This window comes from Octopus sinensis, linkage group LG8 (assembly GCF_006345805.1).
Source record: "Octopus sinensis linkage group LG8, ASM634580v1, whole genome shotgun sequence".
In the NCBI taxonomy this organism is placed as follows: domain Eukaryota; kingdom Metazoa; phylum Mollusca; class Cephalopoda; order Octopoda; family Octopodidae; genus Octopus; species Octopus sinensis.
The window spans coordinates 52,799,793-52,805,981 of NC_043004.1; the positions used below are offsets into that span (position 1 = coordinate 52,799,793).

The window sequence follows — 6,189 nt, forward strand, 5'->3', positions numbered from 1 at the left end:
TGGCAAAAATGAGTAATCCTGTACTCAGTCCATATGAGGAAGTGATATAGCGCCGAATAGGGGAAATCTAGACTTATGATCCTGTAGATTGAGTGGGACGTTTATATTTACATGCCTGCGAGCGCACGCACGCACGCACACATACACACACATACACACACACACACACTCACACACACATACATACCTGTGTATATATTCACTTATACTAGGGGTCCTGAAAGTTCACGGGTTTGGTTAAAAGTAAATACAAGAGGAACAATTAATTATGGATTTATTCAACATATTTTCTTTTCAGATTCATCCTTATTGCAACTGTCCTTCAGTTTTCTAAGCCCTGTAAAAGAATTCGGAAGTTTGGGCTTCCAGCCAGGCCTTTAACGCGATTCTCTTAAAGCCAGGAACTGTTCAGAATCTTCTCGTATGTATGTTTGTATGTATGTATAACGCATAATATATATATATATATATATATTATATATATATATATATATATATATATATATATATATATCTATATATATATATATATATAATATATATATATACATATATTTACATGTATGTATCTATATAAAATTGTTGACGAAAAATAAGGGTTAATGGGGAAAAAACGAAAGAAATTATCTGTCATTACATATCAGTCCTCGTAATTATTGATTTCTAACATTGGTACAAGAGCAATCTCTTTGGTTAAGATATAATGAAAAAAAACTAATCGATACCACTACGTGACTGTCACATTATTTTATCACCCTCTGTTAAGATGAAAGACAATCTTTTTACCCCGAAGCTATTTGAACAGAGAACGTAAACAACGCCGACTGAATACTTCAACGTAAATTGTTTGCTGTTCTAAAGAATCATTTTTATACTTATAGATTGATACGTTGCTATAAACCTGTTACATTTGCAACGTCCCTATTTGCTGTTAAAGCATTAATATAACTGATAGGTGCACCGCAGTAAAATTTTTCGAATCATCAGATCACACATAACTATGGTCAGAGACATGATTATTGGTGTTCTATTTCTGACCCTCTTTATTTCCAGTTTAATAAATATTATTGCTATACTGATGGGGCTTGTGGTTTTGCAGCCTCAATAGATTTCTGGAAAGAGATGCATTTCGATAATTGTTGCAGCTCAATATAGCACGAGTTCAAATCCCAACTAGGTCATCATTGGCTTTTTTCAAGTCTAGTACCGGAGTCACGTACTGGAATCAATGATATCGACTAATTCCTTATTCGAATTTGCTGATCCTGTGCCTAAATTCAGAATTATACTGTGCAACAAAATTTCTAGTTTTACTTTTGCCTTTGGTTAATAAGTATTATTTCATATTTGCTTCTATCTAAAAATCAAAAGGAAATGGCTTCTATTCCCTTCAAGCTTTGCTTTTTGTGACCTGCACGTTAATGTTTTTAAACTGACCTGTTTTCCATTGACTGATTCAGCGCTGATCTGCTGATGCGGAAATATCGTTATAACAAATATTCTGCTCATTAACACAGACTGATTTGTAAGTTGCCTGACCCTAATCACTTGAGCTTGCCCCTTAATGACTGATCGTCATAGCGGGGTTCATTGGTATATGAATAAATACAGTAACAAAAGCAAAGTTTGAAGGAACTGTAAGTCATTTTTCATACTTTCTAGGGGTAAGAAAATAGGACATAACAACTGCTACGTAAGAATAAAGATCCTGTAACACAGCGTTATACTTATGGCGCCGACCTAGCCTTGTAGTAAGATAGTCGTTAAAATATCTTGTCATATTTTGCTTTACAGTTTACTAACTCAGTTCATATCCAGTCGAAGTCTTCTTCGTTTATCATCTTTTTATGATTTACTTATATACCACTTAATTACTATAGAAATCGATGGTAAGAACTATCTCCTCCATTCATATTTGATGGACTGTGCCGTTATTTCTAAGATATTGTTATTTCTAAGATATTTCTAAACTAGAATATCGAAAGCAACATTTATTTTTAAAAAGTATTGTTAAATTTGACGGAAATTTCTTCACGCATCCAGCAGATTAGCTGTTCTTTGGTTTGAGAATTATTTACCAATGTGGTATTCTGTTTGGACATTACGTCTTCATATAAATCTCGATTAAGTATCTTTGGATATTCCGAAACGATATGCAAAAGACAATCTCCAGTATCGTTTTTTGATGGCGTTTATTCATACGGACTCTAAATATAATCACATAAGATTACTTATAATTTGGCTAAATTGTTTTAAAGTTCTGCCGACAATCTTCATTTCGTCCATGAATATTCCTTCGGTTTAGTACTGATACATCCAAATAATTCAGAAAATATTTGAAGTTAGTATCCATAATCAAGTGCGAAAAATATACACAATTATAGAATTTGTGTGGAATATACGATTCTTTTCGAAAATATTATACTAAAGTACTTTTTAAAGTTAATTCAATTATGTTTCTAATTAGTGACATTTTCCACTGACCTGTTACAGTGTAGCATATTCTTAGTTATTCTGCCATAAACCAAACAGTCCGAATTTCTAGGAAGCTTTTATAAAATTTATTGCCAACATCCAGAAAAAAAATTACTGTTTATGCAATAATACAGCTACATATTTGCAAAATATTTGCAAAATTGTTACGTATAATACGGAACGCACATACATTCATACATATTTATATTTAGAGTTAACATGGTCTGTGCACATGGAGAAGATGCTAATACCTGGAGCGGTTCACATGTGTTCCTACGATACAATGTGCATGTCACAATTCTGTCAAGCGACATATTAGAAATAGCCGACAAATCACCCTCAGCTCTGAATATTAAAACTAAAGCATTGAACATTAAATCTAAAGCATTGAATAGAGCCATTCTGGATGCTGTCTCTTTGATAACTAGGCGGGATGCTCGTTGCTTGAACGTTCTATTCACCATAGGTATATTGCATTAAAGCTCAGTCTACGAGTACATAATTTGCGGGTTACTTAATCATACGCAGTCACACATCTTTCCAGAAACAGCAGTCAAAATCTCATATATTATAGATATTGCCTTTAAAGACTAATAACATATGTACTCTTAGATACCGACTATATAACTAGATATAAATGGACGATGGAATCATAGATATAGAAATACGAAACGTGATGGTCATGTCTGGCTAGGATTTACTTGTTCATTTATTAGCTCTATCGAAGCTGACATTAGTCTAATCAAGCTCAACAATTACAACAACAGCATCATGTCACTGCTGTAGTTTACAACATAATTAGGTAATTGGCCAATAAAAAAAAATCTCCTTACAGCTCTTATATCTTCTCATAACTCTACTATAGAAATATGATGCGTTTGCTGTGTGTAATTTTCTAAGACAAGCTATTTAAAGAAGAAGACTTCAATGGTGCCCCTTGAGTGTTGAATGGGTTATTATCATTGGACGCGCATTTTTTTTATCAATAGTGCAGCGATTTTCTTTCAAGCTGGCTGAAACACTGCAATCTAGATAAATATCTGTCAGAGTAATGCTTTCATCCTTGTTTGAAATCAGAAACATATCAATTTTTCCTATAGGGTAGTTAGTCTATAGATTTTATATTTCTCAAGAGTGGAAGCAGATCAAACGAAACTTACGCTCTTTTTCTCTTCCAGGGAGCCATGAAAAAAATCGATACGTTGTTTGTAACAAGTAGATTAGATCTTACAACATGGGATATCAATTTAATATATTTGGTTATGAAATGGCGATGATAATGGCTAAGATACTAAAGCGTTCAAGGAAATGCATTAGAGTATTTAGTTAACAGTCGGTGTGCACTTAATGCATTACTGTATTTAATGTAGGTTCTATAAGTTGTACGTTCAAATGCTGTTTGAATATATTGCGTCCTTTATCACTTTACTCTAGATAAAATAAGTAGCAATAAATATATGATGATCGATTTAATCAAGAATACAACTTTTCTTGTTAAACGTAACTTTATAGCAGGTTTCAAGCGGTGAGTTCACATAAAAAGGGAGAGCACTGCACTGAACTGAAGATTTAACGTTGCTTTTCTTATAACGTGTCATTTTAGGTTCCAAGTTCGATTTCTGTAGAGTGAAATAGTTTTAAAAACATGCCTATTTAGTGCTCATGAAACGTACTGTACCACCTGCTTTCACACAATCAACGTGACCAACGTAACCTAAACTCGAACCTGCTAAATTTTGTAGTGAAATTGTAGTGCAATGACTAAAACATATGCCCCATTATCAGACTATTTTCTTTAGTCATTGTACGGTAATCGCTTATAAGATTTAAGCTTGCTTCCCAATCATATGCTTTCGGGTTCAGTCCCACTGTGTGGCACTTTAGGCAAGTATCTTCTGCTATAGCCTCAGGCCAACCAAAGCCTTGACAGTGGATTTGGTAGATGGTATCTGAAAGAAGCCCTATATATGTATGTGAATGAATTTGCGTCTGTGTTTGTCCCCCGACCATCGCCTGACAACAGATGCTGGTGTGTTTACGTCACCGTAACCTATCGGTTCGGGAAAAGAGACAAGTAGAATAAGTACTAGGCTTACAAAGAAGAAGTCCCTGGGTCGATTTGTTCGACTAAAGGCGGTCTCCCAGCATCGCCGCAGTCAAATAACTGAGTGCGTAGGAGTAAAGAGAGGAAGTAGGAGTCAGAGGAAGAGAGGAGAAATGGGTAGGAGTGAGTAGAGGAAGTAGGTGTCAGAAGAAGAGATGAGAGGAGGGAAGCAGATGAAGAGGAGATAGGAGTTGAGCTCACTTGGCGAAAAGGAGCGAAAAGAGAAAAAAAATGCAGTTCAAGGCTAAGGTGGGAATCCGGATGCCCCCCGTGCAAAGACAATCCGAACACAGACAGGTGTTATAGTGAAAGACTGGTAGAGCGGAAATGGCGTGGGAACGGGTTGGCATTGCCGAGTATATATACAGATATATATATTTATACATATCTATCTTTCTATCTATCTATCTATCTATCTATCTATCTATCTATCTATCTATCTATCTATCTATCTATATATATATATATATATATATATAAAACTAGTTTTTAACATATGCACACTTCCCCCCACTATTTGATGACGCCTGATCAAAGGTGGAGGCTGGTGGCATTTGATAAATCTAACGAAGATGGTGCTGAAGAAAGACATTAGGCAATTTCTCGCCTACGATCTAGAAACAAGTTCACCATTAACGGAAAGGGATTGTTTTCGTTTATTTACTCCTCCTGTTTTGCGTATGTGAATTGCAGTGTTATGTCGTATATAGAGCCCCCACTTGTAGAAAATAGAAATAAACAGTCTCTGGCTGCTATTTCTAATTCTTTCGGTATGCGGCAGAGCAACCTGTGGCCTGCCCTTTTACTTATATTCCATATATATACTGAATTCTACAGAAGTTCCCGATGCTAAAGGTCATATTTACATACCGAAATCTACCGGTAAATAATTGTTGGTTGTCTGAAAAACCATCGAAAAAATTATTTACCCTTTTATTATATTATATATATATATATGTATATATATATATATATATAATATATATATATATATATATATATATAATATATATATATATAATATATATATAGAGAGAGAGAGAGAGAGAGAGAGAGAGAGAGAGAGAGTTAATCCAAACATGTACTAAGAGAAAACACAACGCGATGACGTGAAACAAGTATAGTGTTATTGGACGCTCAGAAAAGGAAACAAAGAAGGAGTATTTAAAATATATATATACGTTTATGTCAAAAAGCGTTTCCCAAGCTGTAAGTTCATACATAAGTCCACTTTACTGAAATCTCTGGTATATGTATATGGTATACGAGCAAAACACCCCCCGTCCAATGGACGGTGCTGAGTTGTCAAACATTTAAACAAAATTTTCTCAAAACAACTTGTCCGACCGTACCTTAGGCCTCCCCTTTGAAGAACACTGATTTAACCTAAATCTGAGACACCAGCGAAAGAAGAAATAAAGATAGACTTTTCTTCTATTCCAAAGAAACACGATTTTATTCATACAAATATGCAACCGAACAGTTTAAAGTACCAGTAATGATAAGGCTGTTGACGGGGAGAACACAAACATGGTTTAAACAGTAAGCTAGGCAGGAAAGACACGTGCCTTTAAGCAATACAAAAACAACAAAAAATGGAAGGTGCAGTT

General features: G+C 34.7%; 1 long non-coding RNA gene across 1 annotated transcript; it reads left to right on the forward strand.

Annotated features, from left to right (window-relative positions):
* Positions 1-397: 397 nt before the first annotated feature.
* Positions 398-1,318, forward strand: LOC118764438. The gene is made up of 2 exons (XR_005000250.1): positions 398-429; positions 1,100-1,318. It is a non-coding gene; the product is annotated as an uncharacterized LOC118764438 (long non-coding RNA).
* Positions 1,319-6,189: the final 4,871 nt, after the last annotated feature.